This window comes from Engystomops pustulosus, chromosome 7 (genome assembly GCF_040894005.1).
Source record: "Engystomops pustulosus chromosome 7, aEngPut4.maternal, whole genome shotgun sequence".
Lineage (NCBI taxonomy): Eukaryota > Metazoa > Chordata > Amphibia > Anura > Leptodactylidae > Engystomops > Engystomops pustulosus.
This window is the reverse complement of record NC_092417.1, coordinates 8,488,222-8,510,545: the sequence shown is the minus strand read 5'-3', so window position 1 is coordinate 8,510,545 and position 22,324 is coordinate 8,488,222. Positions and strand designations below refer to the sequence as shown.

At 45.9% G+C, this 22,324-nt stretch overlaps 1 pseudogene; it reads right to left on the bottom strand.

The window, feature by feature from the left end:
• The window catches only part of LOC140068909 (NACHT, LRR and PYD domains-containing protein 3-like), a 56,135-nt pseudogene that overhangs the window by 19,603 nt on the left and 14,208 nt on the right, over positions 1–22,324 (bottom strand).

Below are 22,324 nucleotides of genomic sequence, written 5' to 3'. Positions count from 1 at the left end.
GATCGCCGCTCCCCGATGATGTCACGGGGAGCGAAGATCCTCAGAAAGATGCTGGCAGCAATCAGCGAGAAAACACCTGCGCACTCGGCATGTGACGTAATACTACGCCACATGTCGGTAACAGGTTAAATTACTATTACATATGTTTTTTAATCTATATCTATATCAGTGCACAGTATGGGGGGGTGTATATCTATATCAGTGCACAGTATGGCGGGGGTGTATATCTATATCAGTGCACAGTATGGCGGGGTGTATATCTATATCAGTGCACAGTATGGGGTGGGTGTATATCTATATCAGTGCACAGTATGGGGGGGGGGTATATCTATATCAGTGCACAGTATGGCGGGTGTATATCTATATCAGTGCACAGTATGGGGGGGGGTGTATATCTATATCAGTGCACAGTATGGGGGGGTGTATATCTATATCAGTGCACAGTATGGGGGGGGGGGTGTATATCTATATGAGTGCACAGTATGGGGGGGTGTATATCTATATGAGTGCACAGTATGGGGGGTGTATATCTATATCAGTGCACAGTATGGGGGGGTGCATATCTTTATCAGTGCACAGTATGGCGGGTGTATATCTATATCAGTGCACAGTATGGCGGGTGTATATCTATATTTGTTCACAGTATGTCGGGTCTATATCAGTGCACAGTATGGCGGGTGTATATCTATATTTGTTCACAGTATGGCGGGTGTATATCTATATCAGTGCACAGTATGGCGGGTCTATATCTATATCAGTGCACAGTATGGCGGGTCTATATCTATATCAGTTCACAGTATGGGGGGTGTATATCTATATCAGTGCACAGTATGGCGGGTGTATATCTATATCAGTGCACAGTATGGGGGGAGTATATCTATATGAGTGCACAGTATGTGGGGGGTATATCTATATCAGTGCACAGTATGTGGGGGGTATATCTATATCAGTGCACAGTATGGGGGGGTTTATATATCAGTGCACAGTATGGGGGCGTGTATATCTATATCAGTGCACAGTATGGCGGGTGTATATCTATATCAGTGTACAGTATGGGGGGGGTGTATATCTATATCAGTGCACAGTATGGTGGGTGTATATCTATATCAGTGCACAGTATGGGGGGGTATATCTATATCAGTGCACAGTATGGCGGGTGTATATCTATATCAGTGTACAGTATGGGGGGGGGGTGTATATCTATATCAGTGCACAGTATGGAGGATGTATATCTATATCAGTTCACAGTATGGGGGGGTATATCTATATGAGTGCACAGTATGGCGGGTGTACATCTATATCAGTGCACAGTATGGCGGGTGTATATCTATATGAGTGCACAGTATTGGGGGGTGTATATCTATATCAGTGCACAGTATGTGGGGGTGTATATCTATATCAGTGCACAGTATGGGGGGGGGGTATATCTATATCGGTGCACAGTATGGCGGGTGTATATCTATATCAGTTCACAGTATGGCGGGTGTATATCTATATCAGTGCACAGTATGGCGGGGGTGTATATCTATATCAGTGCACAGTATGGGGGGTGTATATCTATATCAGTGCACAGTATGGGGGGTGTATATCTATATCAGTTCACAGTATGGGGGGTGTATATCTATATCAGTGCACAGTATGGGGGGGTGTATATCTATATCAGTGCACAGTATGGGATGCGTATATCTATATCAGTGCACAGTATGGCGGGTGTATATCTATATGAGTGCACAGTATGGGGGGTGTATATCTATATGAGTGCACAGTATGGGGGGTGTATATCTATATCAGTGCACAGTATGGCGGGTGTATATCTATATCAGTGCACAGTATGGGGGGTATATATCTATATCAGTGCACAGTATGGGATGCGTATAGCTATATCAGTGCACAGTATGGGGGGTGTATATCTATATCAGTGCACAGTATGGCGGGTGTATATCTATATCAGTTCACAGTATGGGGGTGTATATCTATATCAGTGCACAGTATGGGATGCGTATATCTATATCAGTGCACAGTATGGCGGGTGTATATCTATATCAGTTCACAGTATGGGGGGTGTATATCTATATCAGTGCACAGTATGGCGGGTGTATATCTATATCAGTGCACAGTATGGGGGGTGTATATCTATATCAGTGCACAGTATGGGATGCGTATATCTATATCAGTGCACAGTATGGCGGGTGTTTATCTATATCAGTTCACAGTATGGGGGGTGTATATCTATATCAGTGCACAGTATGGCGGGTGTATATCTATATCAGTTCACAGTATGGGGGTGTATATCTATATCAGCGCACAGTATGGGATGCGTATAGCTATATCAGTTCACAGTATGGCGGGTGTATATCTATATCAGTTCACAGTATGGGGGGTGTATATCTATATCAGTGCACAGTATGGCGGGTGTATATCTATATCAGTTCACAGTATGGGGGTGTATATCTATATCAGTGCACAGTATGGGATGCGTATATCTATATCAGTGCACAGTATCGCGGGTGTATATCTATATCAGTTCACAGTATGGGGGGTGTATATCTATATCATTGCACAGTATGGGATGCGTATATCTATATCAGTGCACAGTATGGCGGGTGTATATCTATATCAGTTCACAGTATGGGGGGTGTATATCTATATCAGTGCACAGTATGGCGGGTGTATATCTATATCAGTTCACAGTATGGGGGTGTATATCTATATCAGTGCACAGTATGGGATGCGTATATCTATATCAGTGCACAGTATCGCGGGTGTATATCTATATCAGTTCACAGTATAGGGGGTGTATATCTATATCAGTGCACAGTATGGCGGGTGTATATCTATATCAGTTCACAGTATGGGGGGTGTATATCTATATCAGTGCACAGTATGGGATGCGTATATCTATATCAGTGCACAGTATGGCGGGTGTATATCTATATCAGTTCACAGTATGGGGGGTGTATATCTATATCAGTGCACAGTATGGGGGGTGTATATCTATATCAGTGCACAGTATGGGATGCGTATATCTATATCAGTGCACAGTATGGCGGGTGTATATCTATATCAGTGCACAGTATGGGGGGGTGTATATCTATATCAGTGCACAGTATGGGATGCGTATATCTATATCAGTGCACAGTATGGCGGGTGTATATCTATATCAGTGCACAGTATGGCCGGTGTATATCTATATGAGTGCACAGTATGGGGGGTGTATATCTATATCAGTGCACAGTATGGGGGTGTATATCTATATCAGTGCACAGTATTGGGGGGTGTATATCTATATCAGTGCACAGGATGGTGGTGTATATCTATATCAGTTCACAGTATGGGGGGTGTATATCTATATCAGTGCACAGTATGGGATGCGTATATCTATATCAGTGCACAGTATGGCGGGTGTATATCTATATCAGTTCACAGTATGGGGGGTGTATATCTATATCAGAGCACAGTATGGCGGGTGTATATCTATATCAGTGCACAGTATGGGGGGTGTATATCTATATCAGCGCACAGTATGGGATGCGTATAGCTATATCAGTGCACAGTATGGGGGGTGTATATCTATATCAGTGCACAGTATGGGGGGGTGTATATCTATATCAGTTCACAGTATGGGGGGTGTATATCTATATCAGTGCACTGTATGGGATGCATATAGCTATATCAGTTCACAGTATGGGGGGTGTATATCTATATCAGTGCACAGTATGGGATGCGTATATCTATATCAGTGCACAGTATGGCGGGTGTATATCTATATCAGTGCACAGTATGGGGGGTGTATATCTATATCAGTGCACAGTATGGCGGGTGTATATCTATATCAGTTCACAGTATGGGGGGTGTATATCTATATCAGTGCACAGTATGGGGGGTGTATATCTATATCAGTGCACAGTATGGGATGCGTATAGCTATATCAGTGCACAGTATGGGATGCGTATAGCTATATCAGTGCACAGTATGGGGGGTGTATATCTATATCAGTGCACAGTATGGCGGGTGTATATCTATATCAGTGCACAGTATGGGGGGTGTATATCTATATCAGTGCACAGTATGGCGGGTGTATATCTATATCAGTGCACAGTATGGGATGCGTATAGCTATATCAGTGCACAGTATGGGGGGGTGTATATCTATATCAGTGCACAGTATGGGGGGTGTATATCTATATCAGTGCACAGTATGGGGGGTGTATATCTATATCAGTGCACAGTATGGCGGGTGTATATCTATATCAGTTCACAGTATGGGGTGTGTATATCTATATCAGTGCACAGTATGGCGGGTGTATATCTATATCAGTGCACAGTATGGGGGGTGTATATCTATATCAGTTCACAGTATGGGGGGTGTATATCTATATCAGTGCACAGTATGGCGGGTGTATATCTATATCAGTTCACAGTATGGGGGGTGTATATCTATATCAGCGCACAGTATGGGATGCGTATAGCTATATCAGTGCACAGTATGGGGGGTGTATATCTATATCAGTGCACAGTATGGGGGGTGTATATCTATATCAGTGCACAGTATGGGGGGTGTATATCTATATCAGTGCACAGTATGGGGGGTGTATATCTATATCAGTGCACAGTATGGGGGGTGTATATCTATATCAGTGCACAGTATGGCGGGTGTATATCTATATCAGTGCACAGTATGGGGGGTGTATATCTATATCAGTGCACAGTATGGGATGCGTATAGCTATATCAGTGCACAGTATGGGGGGTGTATATCTATATCAGTGCACAGTATGGGATGCGTATAGCTATATCAGTGCACAGTATGGGGGGTGTATATCTATATCAGTGCACAGTATGGGGGGTGTATATCTATATCAGTGCACAGTATGGGGGGTGTATATCTATATCAGTGCACAGTATGGGATGCGTATAGCTATATCAGTGCACAGTATGGGGGGTGTATATCTATATCAGTGCACAGTATGGGATGCGTATAGCTATATCAGTGCACAGTATGGGGGGTGTATATCTATATCAGTGCACAGTATGGGGGGTGTATATCTATATCAGTGCACAGTATGGGGGGTGTATATCTATATCAGTTCACAGTATGGGGGGTGTATATCTATATCAGTGCACAGTATGGCGGGTGTATATCTATATCAGTGCACAGTATGGGATGCGTATAGCTATATCAGTGCACAGTATGGGATGCGTATAGCTATATCAGTGCACAGTATGGGGGGTGTATATCTATATCAGTTCACAGTATGGGGGGTGTATATCTATATCAGTGCACAGTATGGCGGGTGTATATCTATATCAGTGCACAGTATGGGATGCGTATAGCTATATCAGTGCACAGTATGGGGGGTGTATATCTATATCAGTGCACAGTATGGCGGGTGTATATCTATATCAGTTCACAGTATGGGGGGTGTATATCTATATCAGTGCACAGTATGGGATGCGTATAGCTATATCAGTGCACAATATGGGATGCGTATATCTATATGAGTGCACAGTATGGAGTGTATATATGTTATTCCTGCGTGTTTTCCATAGAACTCTATTGGAAAGGGGCTTTACTCTACCATATGACCTTCAAAACTTTTGGACAAGCTACTGACTTTATTCCTTTGCAAATAGGGGGGAAAAAACGGATGACTCTGGGACCACTTCTGCTTACATTCTAAGTGTATGCTCACATCTACAGATTCTCTCTGTTCAGTCCCAGGTGAAGTGCACTACAGGGGATCATTGACAAGCTTATTTTTACACTTGCCTTTTATTTTGGGGAGTAATGGCGCCCGATAATGCGCCTATGATGCTTGGTGAGGCGTTTGAGCGACCTCTGATTAGATACATATCTCAGCAGACAGTATCACACGGGATAGGATTAGATACACAGCTCAGCAGTATCACACAGGATAGGATTAGATACACAGCTCTGCAGTCAGTATTACACATGATAGGATTAGATACACAGCTCAGCAGACAGTATCACACAGGATAGGATTAGATACACAGCTCAGCAGTATCACACAGGATAGGATTAGATACACAGCTCAGCAGACAGTATCACACAGGATAGGATGAGATACACAGCTAAGCAGACAGTATCACACAGGATAGGATGAGATACACAGCTCAGCAGTATCACACAGGATAGGATTAGATACACAGCCCAGCAGTATCACAGAGGAGAGGATTAGATACACAGCTCAGCAGACAGTATCACACAAGAGAGGATTAGATATACAGCTCAGCAGGCAGTATCACACAGGATACGATTAGATACACAGCTCAGCAGACAGTATCACACAGGATAGGATTAGATACACAGCTCAGCAGACTGTGTCACATGATAGGATTAGATACTCTGGTACAGTGTCCCCTTATTACTAATCGGGGGCGCTATCCCCACCATTACTACTATTACTATTGGCTACTGTGGATCCCGGTGTAATAACAATCCGGATGATTTATACCTCAGATCCCGGAGGTTGTGTAATCCTGGTGCCAGTCTCTCTAATCCCTCAGGGTCTATAGAACATCCAGATAGACGGAGACCTTCTATATGTGAGCAGCACTCCATGATGAATGATAACACGGTGCAGTCTAGAGCCGACAAGAAAACATAAGAAAGGTCCAATGTTCTGTGTGATTGTAATGATTCCTGCACCAGAACCTTATTCCGGGTCTCAAACAGATAGAAGAACGTCCTGAGAAGTTGCTTCTTGTTTTCACTTTCCTGCAGCCTCTCTTCTTCTTCTTCTTCTCCAGCCTCTCTCCTCCTTCTTTCTCTTCTTCTTCTTCTCCTCCTCCTGTAATGAAGTTCTTCAGCCAAGTGATGACGTCTCTGGAGGCCTGAGCTGCTTGTGTGTCCAGGTATCCGGTTAGTAGTGACCTGGTGGTGGCATCTGATAGACCACACAGGAAGCGCAGGAACATCTCACCTCGTCCATCAGGATAGGATTTGGCTTTCTCTAGTGATTCCTGTAACTTCTCAGGAGAATAATCTGCATAATGCACAAAGGCAGAGAAGAATTCCTGGACAGTGAGATGTAAGAAGGAATAGGACACAGGTTCCTCCGATTCCATCAGGAAACTTGATAAGAGCTTTGACTTATTGTCCACATGGAAAGATTCCAGATCCCGATCATCAAATATAATCGTGTGATTCATGACCCCATGTTCTGCCATCCATCCCATGGACTGCAGGAGCTTCTGGGCGCCACTTTTCTCCAGGCTGTGATTGGACAGGATGTTGGCGACAAATATGGCAAAGAGCTGGGTCACGGTTCTGGGTAATAATGAGACCTGCTGGTCACTACTTGTGGTCTGGAAGCTCCTGGATAATACTGTACAGATGATCCAGCAGTAGGACGGGAGGTAACAGAACGTGTACAATGTGTCATTCTGCCTCACATAGGTAAAAGCCTTTTCTGCCAGTTCAGGGTCACGGAAGAAATTCTCAAAGTAAATCTTTCTTTCTTCTGTGAAGAATCCACTGATTTCTACCATTCGCTGGAAATCCCTACAATCCATTGATGCCAGTCTGGTCGGGCGACTGGTCATCAGAACAGAACAACCAGTAAGAAGAGACTTTCTCACCAAACTGACCACAATGTGACCACAACGTTCCGGCTGTTTAGGGTCGGAGCACAAGTGACGGGATGTGAAATCCATTGTCTGATTGCTTTCATCTAATCCATCAAATATAAAGAGAAGTTTCTCTGGATCTTGTAGGATGTTCTCGAGCTGCTGCCACAGATATGGGTAATGATGAAGGATCAGGGTCTCCAGACTAACCTTATCCCATCTGTTCAGTTCACGGAATTTGAAGAAGAAGACAAAAGAGAATCTTTGATAGAGATCCCCCTTCACCCAGTCATAGACAATCTTCTGCATCAGCGTGGTCTTCCCTACCCCGGGCACTCCGCTCACCAGCACCATATGTGGTACCAGTCTGGACCGGTGGCACCAGCGGAACATCTTGTTGGGGGAAATACGTTGTAATTCATGATGTTTCTTCTTTACATATTCCTCATGTCTTGCCCCGGTCGCTATGAGCTCATTCTTAGAGCGTTCCCTAAAGTGATGAGTGGAGGCAATGATGAGGGTCACATAACGTGTGCAGAAGGGAAAACTCTCCTCCTCCTGGTTACATCTCGGAGGTTTATTCTCTATCAGTTTCTCCGTTTTCTCATATAAATGTTTCTTGTGCTGGTTCTGGATTTCTATGGAAACAACAGAAAATAAAGGAGATGATAAGTGGCTGCAGGGATGGAGCCTAGGGTCCACCAGTAAAATATATTTGGGAGGCCCAGCTACTGCTTCAATGAAACAGGCAAACCACCCCATGTATATTTTCATTGTGTTTCTAAACGTGATGCAAATGCAAGGTGTGAATGCAGCCTGTGGCTGTGTTCACACATTGGGGCACATTTACTTACCAGGTCACTCGAGTTCACTGAAAGTGCATTGTGCGTCTATTATGCTGCATGCAGCGATTCACTAAGATCGTGTGCCTGAAATTATCAATATGTCGCTTCCCCGCTCAGGTCCATCAGAGTTCACCATCTTTTTTGTGGTGCGACTTTAACATAGAGCATGCAACAAAATTTAAAAGTCAAATAAGGTGCTCAGTCCAAAGCAGTCAGACTGTCTGATGCCACGCCCCCTAATTTGTGTCACATGGAAGCAGCGCAGCTGCACCACAAAAGGATCGCCTGCGCCACAATCCCAGCGCAGACACTTCACCGGACTATAGTGTGGTGCAAAGCCCTTAGTAAATGAGCCCCATTGCGTTTTTGTTGGGAAAGAGGATCCTGTTTCTCTTCCATTTAAATGCATGTCGTTTTGCCATTTTGTAGCGATGCATTTAGAGGTTTACCTTTTAAAAATACAAAATTAAAGCAAAAACACAACATTGAGATGTTGCCTTTTTGCTTTTGTTTTATGTTTTTGAAAGACACACAAACCTCTAATTGCATTGTAACCCAACAAAATGCAACAAAGAAAACATAATGGGGCACATTTTCTTACTAGGTCACTCGAGTTCACTGAAAGTGCATTGTCCGGCTATAATGCTGTATGCAGCTAATCACCAAGATCGTGCGGCTGATATCATGAATGTGTCGCTTCCCGCTCAGGTCAGACGGAGTCCAGCAACTTTTTTGTGGTGCATCTTTAACATACGGAGTGCAACACAATTTAAAGGGAACCTACCACCACGAATCTACCTATAAAGGTAGATCGGGTGGTAGGTGGATGTATGGGACGTGAGGATAGCCCTTTTTAGAGCTAATCCTCACGTCCCCGCTAGCCTAGCATAAACTTTATTGCCCTAATATGTAAATTTAATTAAGCAGCTACCGGGGCGTGGAGTAGCCGGACACGAGGCTACACGGCGCGGCTACTCCACGCCCCAGTAGCTTCTTTCCCCCGCCTACCCTGTGGGCGCGTTCACACGTTGCGTTTTGGTCGCGTTTTCATTGCGTTTGGAACGCATATACAACAGCTGATGAGAGGTGATTTGCCTAATTACATTACCGTTTACGTTTGTAAACGCAATGTTAACGCATGCGTTAACAACACGCGTGCGTTAACACTTTTGTAAACGGAAGCGTTAACAGTGATGTAATTAGGCAAATCACCTCTCCTCAGCTGTTGTATATGCGTTTCAAACGCAATGAAAACGCAGGTTAAAGCGCAACGTGTGAACGCGCCCTATGACCCTCGTCCGAGAAGCCGGAGTTCTGCGCATGCGCAGTAATTCCGGCCTCGTTCCCGAGATCGCACATCTTGGCCGGAGTTACTGCGCATGCGCAGAACTCCGGCATCTCGGACGAGGGCGCGCAGCTGCCAGGAGCTGCGCGCCGAAGATCACAGGGTACGCGGGGGAAAGTAGCTACTGGGGCGTGGAGTAGCCGCGCCGTGTAGCCTCGTGTCCGGCTACTCCACGCCCCGGTAGCCGCTTAATTAAATTAACATATTAGGGCAATAAAGTTTATGCCTAGCTAGCGGGGACGTGAGGATTAGCTCTAAAAAGGGCTATCCTCACGTCCCATACATCCACCTACCACCCGATCTACCTTTATAGGTAGATACGTGGTGGTAGGTGCCCTTTAAAAGTTAAATACGGCACTTGGTCCGAATCAGTCGGAACGTCTGACAGCCCGCCCCCTAAGTTGTGTCGCATGGAGACTAGTGCAGCTGCATCACACAAGGGTCGCATGCACCGCTATCCCAGGGCAGACACTTCTTAAATACCTGTGCAAGATGTTTTAGCCACGAAGTATGTGCATTGTCCAACCAAAGTGTACAGCGCGACCCGTAGTAAATGAGCCCCAAAATGTGAAGGCAGCCTCAGGCTTCCTGGATAATACACTTGTGCAGTTCTTGGGATGAAAATAATGGTCCCATGGATCGTTGTTTGGACATTGTTTGACATTGGGATGTAAGTACATAATAATAGCCTGAACTGCGAACATGGTTAGGACCTGCTCTGTCATTTGCAGCTCAGGCAGTCGCCTCATACACAGGGCTATGAAATTCACAGCCATGTGCATGAGCCCATAGAAGTGATTGGGGACGTGTACAACAGTCCTGCAGAATACTGGCCCATTCACACTTAGTTATTTTGATGCGTTTTAACTGCATTGGAAACCACAAAAGGGAGGGGCATAGCCAGAACACAAATGTGTTTCTACTGAAAAGCTTGTGTTCTGGAATGAGCCCCTCCCTTTTGCCTTTGCACATGGAATTAAAACACAAGAAACGTGTGAAGGGGCCTGAAGCTTGTTATCTGCCAGACTGTTTTACTTCCAGGAATCAGTATTTAACCTCTTAAGGACTGAACATGCAACAGGTTGCAGGTATATAAAGAGGGTTCACAGGCTGGGGGGGAGGGAGTTTGACATGTGGCCCTGAAGGGCTGTAGAGGCGCGCACCTAAATTCTTTTGAAAAGCCTGCAAACTTGTTTGCTGGTTTTTACGCAAAACTACACCAGGTTGGACTTGGCAACGTTTTACCCGGCGACTGCTTTGCCCAACGGATACATCAAGAGGCCTCAGGGTGGTGTCACATGTTAGCGTTTTAAAATACACTAGCTGGCCCAAAGACATTTACATATTCGTTTGCATACAAACTGTGGCTGTTGGCTACTGGGGGCCATCCCTGTGGCTGTTGGCTACTGGGGGCCATCCCTGTGGCTGTTGGCTACTGGGGGCCATCACTTACTATAAAAGGTCCGACACTGTGACTACTGGCTAGTGGGGTTATTACTGTGGGGATCGCTATGACTATTGGCTACTGGGGGTTTAATGGTGGCCACAGTGGGTATCACTGTGAATAATAGCTACTGGGGGTCATCACTATAACTAATAGCTACTGGGACGAGAACTATTTAAGAATTAGACTTCCATACAGTACAAGTCTGTAATGGTCGACTTGAGAGCAGACCTAACAGTGCACTTACCTCTCAGCTGCGGGGGTAGGTTGTGTCCTTCCTCATCCAGTAGGATTTCTCCCGGCAGATCCTCACCTAATAAGAAATTTGTAGGATTTTATAGTATATAGATCAGTGCTGGATGTACAGATATAATATACATGTGAGATTATACAGGGATATGGACAATGGTCATAAAGATAAAGCTGAGAACAATCCCAGGAGCCAGAGATTGGACCAGATGAAACCAGTAGATGGATCAGAATTAATCTACACGTACCTAGCAATAGGTAGAGGCCAGAAATTATATCAACAATCTGTAGAAAACCTAACACTGATGGATTTATATAGAAGTTTCTGGACCTCACAAACCCCTGTCCCCCTCCGCCCCAAGTATAAACCACCTACATATAAATGGCAGGAACACAGAATGACTTGGAGGAGTTAAAGCAGCTCAATATAATATAATAAGAGTTTTCTATAGGAAACAAGATTCCCCCTGAAGAACCATTTTGCCTCATGGCTACACTAAGCATGGTGTGGAGCTTCCCTGGCTGAGATGAGTATAAAGGTTTGTTACGGGCAGAAAGCAACAAATAAAGTGTCATTTGGGACACCAAACCACTGGTCCATAAGTATCGGTAGATTGTTTAGTGTCCCAAATGGCCCTGACAGTAGTTACTACTGATGAGTGGAGAAGTCAGTGCCTGCTAATGTATAGGGACCAGACACCTTCCAGGGGTGTGCAGGGAGTGGATGGACAAACTGCAGTAATAGTCACTTACAGCTTTTCATCAGGAGTCGGTTTGTGTACCCGAGGACCTAGAGGACAACAACAGCCAAGAGGAGGAAGCAGGACAACGTGAGAGGACGACAACCGCCAAGAGGAGGAAGCAGGACAACGTGAGAGGACAACAACAGCCAAGAGGAGGAAGCAGGACAACGTGAGAGGACAACACCAGCCAAGAGGAGGAAGCAGGACAACGTGAGAGAGACAACAACAGCTAAGAGGAGGAAGCAGGACAACGTGAGAGGACGACAACAACAGCCAAGAAGAGTAAGCAGGACAACGTGAGAGGACAACACCAGCCAAGAGGAGGAAGCAGGGCAACGTGAGAGGACAACACCAGCCAAGAGGAGGAAGCAGGACAACGTGAGAGGACAACACCAGCCAAGAGGAGGAAGCAGGGCAACGAGAGAGGACAACACCAGCCAAGAGGAGGAAGCAGGACAACGAGAGAGAGACGACAACAGCCAAGAGGAGAGAGCAGGACAACGTGAGAGAGACAACAACAGCCAAGAGGAGGAAGCAGGGCAACGAGAGAGGACAACACCAGCCAAGAGGAGGAAGCAGGGCAACGAGAGAGGACAACACCAGCCAAGAGGAGGAAGCAGGACAACGTGAGAGGACAACACCAGCCAAGAGGAGGAAGCAGGGCAACGTGAGAGGACAACACCAGCCAAGAGGAGGAAGCAGAACAACGTGAGAGGACAACAACAGCCAAGAGGAGGAAGCAGGGCAATGTGAGAGGACAACAACAGCCAAGAGGAGAGAGCAGGGCAACGTGAGAGGACAACAACAGCCAAGAGGAGGAAGCAGGACAACATGAGAGGACAACAGCCAAGAGGAGGAAGCAGGGCAACATGAGAGGACAACAGCCAAGAGGAGGAAGCAGGGCAACGAGAGAGAGACAACAACAGCCAAGAGGAGGAAGCAGGGCAACGTGAGAGGACAACAACAGACAAGAGGAGGAAGCAGGACAACGTTAGAGGACAACAACAGCCAAGAGGAGGAAGCAGGGCAACGCGAGAGAGACAACAACAGCCAAGAGGAGGAAGCAGGACAACGTGAGGACAACAACAGCCAAGAGGAGGAAGCAGGACAACGTGAGAGGACAACAACAGCCAAGAGGAGGAAGCAGGACACGTGAGAGGACGACAACAGCCAAGAGGAGGAAGCAGAGCAACGTGAGAGGACAACAACAGCCAAGAGGAGGAAGCAGAGCAACGTGAGAGGACAACAACAGCCAAGAGGAAGCAGGGCAACGCGAGGGGACAACAACATCCAAGAGGAGGAAGCAGGGCAACGTGAGAGGACAACAACAGCCAAGAGGAGGAAGCAGAGCAACGTGAGGGGACAACAACAGCCAAGAGGAAGCAGGGCAACGCGAGGGGACAACAACAGCCAAGAGGAGGAAGCAGGGCAACGCGAGGGGACAACAACAGCCAAGAGGAGGAAGCAGGGCAACGTGAGGGAACAACAACAGCCAAGAGGAGGAAGCAGGGCAACGTGAGGGGACAACAACAGCCAAGAGGAGGAAGCAGGGCAACGTGAGGGGTCAACACCAGCCAAGAGGAGGAAGCAGGGCAACGTGAGAGAGACAACAACAGCCAAGAGCAGGAAGCAGGGAAACGTGAGAGAACAACAACAGCCAAGAGGAGGAAGCAGGGAAACGTGAGAGAACAACAACAGCCAAGAGGAGGAAGCAGAACAATGTGAGAGAGACAACAACAGCCAAGAGGAGGAAGCAGGGCAACGTGAGAGGACAACACCAGCCAAGAGGAGGAAGCAGGGCAACGTGAGAGAGACAACAACAGCCAAGAGGAGGAAGCAGGGAAACGTGAGAGAACAACAACAGCCAAGAGGAGGAAGCAGGGAAACGTGAAAGGACAACAACAGCAAAGATGAGTAGTTGCCCACCAGTCCCGGCAGCTCTTTTTTCGGGAAAGACAATTAAGCAGAGTGGCCACCGTGCTTCTACAGCTGCTTGACTCCCTGCAAATGCAAGCTTCGCTTTCCCTAAAGCCTCCCCAGCCTGCCGCCTTGCTTCAACAGCTGCCTGACTCGAAGCAGTTTCAAGCCCGGCTTCCATGTCGGCCTCACTTGGCTCCGGTGTTCGAAAAGCTACCAGAGTCTCCGGCTCTCCCAGAAGCCGCTCCAGAGTCTCCGGCTCTCCCAGAAGCCGCTCCAGAGTCTCCGGCTCTCCCAGAAGCCGCTCCATAGTCTCCGGCTCTCCCAGAAGCCGCTCCAGAGTCTCCGGCTCTCCCAGAAGCCGCTCCAGAGTCTCCGGCTCTCCCAGAAGCCGCTCCAGAGTCTCCGGCTCTCCCAGAAGCCGCTCCAGAGTCTCCGGCTCCCCCAGAAGCCGCTCCAGAGTCTCCGGCTCCCCCAGAAGCCGCTCCAGAGTCTCCGGCTCCCCCAGAAGCCGCTCCAGAGTCTCCGGTCTTCCAAGAAGCCGCTCCAGTGTGCCAAGTGCCGCTCCACTCTCCAATGTGCCAAGACCGGCTCCGACCTCTGCAACTCTCCAAAGCTGTCTCTGCTTTCCAAGAACTGCTCCTGCCTCCGCAGCTTCCCAGTGCTGCTCCGGTCTTCCAAGAGCCATTTCAGCCTCCGGCCTTACTGCTTGTTGAGGACTCTTTGCAAGTTATCCATCCATTGGCCAAAAGACTCTCCAGTGTATCCTCGGCTTGTTCCCTGCCAGGTCCAAGCACCTTATCGAGGTTTGTCCTGTTTCTGCTTTCCTCCTCAGGTGTCCCGTCACCAAGATGAATTGGAGGAGACGCAAGAAGAGGCAACTGAGGTGAAAGCCTCCTGTGTGTATCCCAAGGTCCCGTTTCCTGTGCGTTTCCAGATGCCTCCTGTGGTCCGTGTCCTGTGGTCCGTAGCCTGTGGTCCGGCATTGGGAAACACAGGGTTACACCTGTTTAACCTGTTAAATGCTGTGGTCAGCGCATTTAACATGCCTCTTAGGGTCTTTCCCCCCCGATCGCCCCCCTCCCCCGAATAGTTTTTGGTGGGCGCTGATCGTTGCCATGGCAGTGCTGGGGTCCGATCTGGTCCCCAGCACAGCCTGCAGGCACTGCCAGCAAGATGGCGTCATCTTAAAGGCACAGTGTCAGCCTATGCATGTGCATAGGCTGACACTGCTAATACCCTGCAATACATTAGTAGTACCATGAACAAGCAATCAGATGATTGCTTGTTCATGTCCCAGGGTGGAAGTAGTAAAAAAGTAAAAAAAATAATGTTTTTCAATAAAAAAATAAAGTAATAAATCAATAAAAATGCCCATAAGCCCCATAACATATAAAGAGACATATAACACAAAAAAAGCCAAAATCATAACAAAAGCCCCACATATATAGTATCACCGCGTCCATTACAACCCGTAGAATAAAAGTAAATTATTATTGAACCCTTTTGATAAAAAAAAAATGCTAAAATCCCTCCAAAAATTATGATTTTTACCTATTCAATCCCACAAAAAATGCAATAAAAAGTGATCAAAAAAACATATGTACTTCAGAATGATACAGTTGAAAAGTACAACAAAAAACAAGCCATCAACCAGCTCCATAGCCAAAAAATTAAAAATGTTATGCCACTTGGAAGATGGCAATGCAAAAATTATAACTTTTTCCCCACATTAGGGTTTTATTTGACAAATTTAGTAAAATGTAAGAAAAAATATTCATGTTTGGTATCCCCGTAATCGTAATGACCCATAGAATAAAGATAATATGATTATTAGTCTATACAGTGAACACAAAAAAAAAAAAGGAAAAAATCCAGTACAGAATTGAGGGGGGTCTCTGCACTCGGGAGAAACTGCAGAACAAATTGTATGGTGGGTTTTGTATTTTTAGCTTTTGGAAATGTGTAAATTTTAGGGCTAAATGAGCGTATAACCGACAAAATTTTACCATTCTAAATTTCACCTTCATTTTGATGTAATTACTATGAAGATCTCAAGGGGTTAACAATCTTCCTAAAAGCTGTTTCTGATAGTTTGAGGGGGGCAGATTTGAAAATGGGTTGATTATATAGGGGGAGTTTTGATGTTAAATATGTAAAATTTCATTCAAATCAGTATTTATCCGCAAAAGAGTAAATTCTGAAAATACGGAAAATCGCTATTCGATTTGTAGCCGCGTGACATCAAAATAAATTATCCAGACATTTCAAAAATTATGAAAATGTAAAGTAGATATATGTTTTGTGTAAGAGCGAACCATTGGTTCACATTAGGAATCCTACTACTTCCCCATTCTCGAACTATAAGGACCTTCGCTATTGTCATGAGCTTTAATACCAATAGCCTCTCTTTTTGCTTCACTTTATCGCTAATCCCAAACAGTCCCATAACTGCCACACTAATCGAGGGGGTCAGTGGCCGCTCTAAAATTTTATTTATCTGCCGGTATAAACCATCCCAGAAACCTTTAAGTCTGGGGCACGCCCAGATTGTATGAAGAAAGTCGGCCTCCTCTATTCCACATTTGAAACATTTAGATGAACTCTTCACTTTCATCTTGTACAGCACATCTGGAGAGTAGTATAGTCTATACCAGTGATGGCGAACCTTTTAGAGCCTGAGTGCCCAAACTTCAACCAAAAGCCACTTATTTATTGCAAAGTGCCAGCACAGCAATTTAAGCAGTAATGTATTTCTCCTTGATCTTTGACAAATTTCAATTGTTCAGCCTCCTAAAGACACCAACCCAGTTGAAAGGAGGAGGGCAAATTTGCCTATCATTGTAGGAAGATTCTATAGGAAGATACTTTGAGTCCTGAATGGTGAAGTTTATGCTGGGGTGATGGACCGGGTGCCCACAGAGGGGGCTCAGAGTGCCGCCGCTGGCACCAGTGCCATAGGTTCGCCACCACTGGTCTATACAATACCTTTGTCTGGATAACTCTGTGATTTTCACTAATAGATCCTACCTTCACATTCCTATAAACCCCCTCCCACTCATGCCGTGTTATCTGTCCTATCTCCTTTTCCCAGTGCTCTTGTGACTTATGTTTAACCCCTAAGAACATACCTTTAATCAATAATCTATAAACCCCAGCAACCAAACCCTTTTCCTTTTTAGTGTTTTTAATAAAGTCTATACATGGATGTGCCTCTAATTCTATACTTCTCCGCCTCCTTATTGCTATAATTGCATGTGCTAACTGTGAATATCTCAAAAAGTCTCCATTATTCAAACCCACTTTTGTTTTAAGTGAAGAAAAACTTACCACTACCCCTTTATCCAGTATCTGAGAAAAAAGGCGCACCCCTCTATTTTCCCAGAAAATGGGATCTGGGAGGTTCCCAAGCTCTGGAAAGAGGGGATTATGCCACAAAGGAGTATCTTCTATAATACCATCCATATGAATTATTTTCTTCACCTGACTCCATCCTTTATGAACGGCCTCCATACTTGTATTTAAATTCTTCTTTTTCTCCACTTCCCCCCTCTCCAGTGCTTCGTACACAGTAGGAGCTTTCCCATCTTCCATTATCCAACTTTTCACTGGTTCGTCCCTGTCCTTCCATCCTACTATACGGGACATCTGGGCCGCAAGGAAATAGCCCTGCAGAAAGGGTATCCCAACCCCCCTTCTCCTGAGGGTCTGTATAAGTAACTAATTTTGATTCTAGCTCTCTTCCTCCCCCAAATTAATTCATTAAGGAGAGCTTCCATTGCTTTAAAGAAAGAATTATCAATCCAGATTGGCCACGATGTAAAAAAAAACAAAATTTGTGGTAGCAGGACCATTTTTATATCTATCTATCCGCAAAGGAGAGAGGTAGTTTATCCCAGGTATGAACCCTACTTCTAACTGAGTTGACTAGAGGTTTCAGATTTAATAGTTCATATTCTTGCACGGTGGCTGAGTGAGTAGCACTTCTGCCTTGCAGCGCTGGGGTCCTGGGTTCGAATCCCACTCAGGTCAACATCTGCAAAGAGTTTGTATGTTCTCTCCGTGTTTGCGTGGGTACTCCGGTTTCCTCCCACACTCCAAAACATACTGTTAGGTTGTTTAGATTGTGAGCCCCATGGGGACAGGGACCAATTTGACAAGCTCTGTGCAGCGCTGCGTAATCTGTGTGCGCTATATAAAGAATTATTATTACTTTTGCTGAGATTACGGTCCCGAGATATTTCAGCGATTCCTGGCTGTTCATTTTAATTCCAGATTCTAGCTCTACTATCTTATTCCCATCCAGTGGCATCAGACCTGACTTACTCCAGTTAATCTCTAAACCTGAAAATTGACCAAATTCTGTCACTGTGCTTACTGCATTGGGTACCGAGACAAACAATCTGTTCAGACAGTCGCTCACTTTCCTGCCTGGGACAAACCCCCTCTGGTCCTCGTGAATAATACCAATTACCAATTACCTTCTTAAGTCGTCTGGCCAACGTCTTTGCTATGATTTTTTTTTTTTAACCAGAAAAACTTTTATTTATGCTTTGAAGCACAGAATAAAGCATATACATTTGCACATTCCACATAGTGATGTATCATAACATTAACAGATATGCTTAATACATACATAACAAACCCCAACACCAAACCCCCCACCCCCCTGCCCCCTTGATCTGAGCTTCTCCTTTCATTGGCATAATAATTCCTTCTCTAGAGGCACCTAGCACCCATGCTATCCTACTCATATTCCTAGCAACCCTACAGATTGCCAACGTTCCCAACTCTGCAGTAACTGCGGTGAGGCCAGTTCTGGACACTCAATCCACTTACTCCATTGTTTTTCAAATTTCTTACACGCCCCTCTCTTCCTCTACACATTCATTTCAAGCTTAATCGTGTTGTTTAGCATTTTCTTCACTTCCGCAAGAGCCGGCGGCTCCTCATCCAGCCAATGCTTGGCAATCGATTTCCGTACGTGGTAAAGAATTTTGGCTACCGCTAATTGTTCTGGCCTAGTTATGTCTAATTCCCCTACACAACCCAACACGCACACTTTGGGTTCGATAGGCACGTTAACTGAAAACACCTTGTGTATCAGTCTACCCGCCCTTTCCCACAGGGGTTGTAGCTTGGAACACCTCCAGAACATGTGCATATCATCCGCACCCTCCTCCCGACATTTCGGGCAGTACGAGTCTCCCCGCAGCCCCATCCTTTGCAGCACAGCCGGAGTACGGTACACCTTATGTATAAGGAATAATTGCGATCTCCTACGTGCCACATTCAATGATAATAGGGAGGGTGACTCCAACACTTCCCCCCATTCCTCGTCTGTAAGGTTTCCCATCTGCACCTCCCATTTCCTCCGGGTATCAGCCATCTGATCTCCCAGCACCTTATCGAGAATCACTCTGTATACCAAGGATATCAGGCCCCGCATATTTTCCGCTTTTACAACCCCTGTAAGGACTCCAATAGAGGAGAACTCTATATTCTGATCTCCAAACTGTGCCTGGATCGCATGTCTGATTTGCAAAAATTGAAAAAACATAGCTCTACTAACCCCAAATTCCTCCGTCAATTGCTGAAATGACTTAAGCACTTCAGCTTCATACAACTGATATAGGTATACAACCCCCTTTCTCCTCCATCTTTGCATGTCTTCCAACATGTACACCTCTCCCAGATAAGGGTTATTCCACAAGGGTGTAAACTTAGTCCAAGGACCCACTGCCATTAAGTGCTTATACGTATCCCATACCTTTTGCATAAGTCGCAGGGTCGGACAATTACGCACTCCCCTGCCCAAAAATCCCGCTTCCAACGCTGCCATTGGTTCCTGGGTTTCCAAATAATGCTTTACCACTCTTGGGCAGTAAGAAGTGCTCCCCGTCAGATCCCATCCCCCAAATTGTTGGCACTGCGCAGCCAAATAATAAACCCAAGCATTAGGGAGTGCCAGACCCCCCTTATCTTTTGGCATCTGTAGCTTTTCTAGCCGAATCCTTGGGATTCCCTTCTTCCATACTAAATCCCTGAACAGGCTGTGGAACCTACGGAACCAATATTTAGGAATCCACACTGGGGCATTATGTAAAGCGTACAAAAGTTGGGGCATCAGAACCATTTTTACCAGGTTAGCACGGCCTAGTGCAGACAGAGGTAGTTTATTCCAAATCACTATACGGGCTCGCATTTCTTGTAGGAGAGGTGCCAGATTTAAATCAATAAAGTCCGTAACCGTTCGGGTAATCTGTAGTCCCAAATAAGTGAATGTATCCACCACCGGTATTTCTCCCCCCTGTACCTGTGTATGGGCACTAGGAGTCAGAGGCATCACTGCAGACTTCGCCCAGTTAATACGCAGTCCTGAGTAGTCCCCAAATCTAGCGAAAATATTCTCCACCACCGGTATTGCCTGCCTTGCGTCTGAGAGGAATAGCAGTACATCATCTGCATATAGGGCTATACGTTCCTCCCCTCCATTATACTGGAATCCCTTTATATCCTGATGCTGCCGGACCACACATGCTAACGGCTCTATTGCAAGGGCAAACAGCAGTGGTGAGAGCGGACACCCTTGTCTTGTGCCCCGCTGTAAATAGAATCTATCCGACCATCCCCCGTTCACTCTCAGTCTAGCTGATGGCGCTGCATACATCAACTGCACCCATTTAATAAAATTAGGGCTAAACCCCAATTTCTTAAGCACAGCCCACAAGTAACCCCACTCTACACAGTCAAAGGCTTTTGTGGCGTCTAAAGAAACCACTGCCGCATGTTCTCTATCCGCCGTTGTAGCTTGTAAGTTAAGATACAACCTTCTAAGATTAATGGCGGTGGACTTAGATGGGATAAATCCAGACTGGTCACTGTGCACTACTGAGCCCACCACTGAACTCAGTCTAGTGGCCAACACCTTTGCCAGCACTTTAATATCAGACGTGAGGAGCGATATGGGCCTATAAGAATCTGGCAACTGTGCATCTTTCCCCTCCTTAGGGATCACTACAATTGCAGCTTCATAACATGAGGCCGGCAGTCTCCCAGTATCAAAACATTCTTTCAGAGTTTCCCACCACTGTGGTAACAAAACATCCCCATATTCCTTCAGGATCTCAGTCGGCAACCCATCCATGCCAGGGGCTTTTTCATTTGCCATGCCCGCGACTGCTTGCTCCAGGTCCTCCAGTGTAATGGGTCCCTCCAAGATCTCCCGTGCCTCCGGGCTCAAGAGTGGCATACGGATCTCTCCTAGAAAACTCTCCAATTGTTCTGTGGTATAATCTGCTCTAGTAGTATATAATGTCTTATAGAAATCCGCAAAAACTCTTAGAACCCCTTCTGTTCCTTCTACCAGGTTCCCGCTTTCCTCTCTGAGGCCATAAACATATGCTCTTTCTGTCCTTGCCCGTGCCATTTTGGCTAGCAACCTCCCAGTTTGTTCCCCTTCCGCATAAAATTGTTCTTTTAAGAACATCCGCTTATTATCTGCCTGCTGGAGCATGTGAGTTGTTAACTGGTCCTGCGCATCTACCCATACCCTTTCTGCCTCATGAGTATTGGCCCTGATATAGTTCTCCTCCGCCCTTACCACTTTTTCCCTTAAGTCAGCCCCTATCTGCCTAGACCTGGTCTTCACTTTTTTGATCTCTCTTCCTATAATGTTTCTCAATTCCATCTTTACAGCATCCCATAGAATAACTCCCGGTACCGACCCCTTATTAAACTCAATATACTCTCTCAGGTGATGTTTCGTTACTCCCCCATCTATCAGTTTCAGCCAAAAGGCATTCAAACGCCAACCACACTGTCTTTGCCCATCCCTCCACCCACACCCCACTTTCAGCACTAGGGCCGAATGGTCGGATAACATTCTCGGCTGGTATTCAATATCCAGCACCACAGGAATCACTCCATCAGATCCCAGTATCATATCAATGCGGGACAATGACTCATGCGTAGATGACCTACATGAATACTGTCTTACTCCCAGGTTCCTTTCCCGCCACAGGTCATGGAGCCCAATTTCCGTGCACCATCTCCCCAGGGATGTCATACCACGTCTTTGCCCACCAGCGTCTGTGAACCTATCCATCTCACTGTTCATAACTTGATTAAAATCGCCCATTATGAGCAAAGGGGCATCAGGTAATGCTGATAGACGCTCTAATAAGTTCCGGA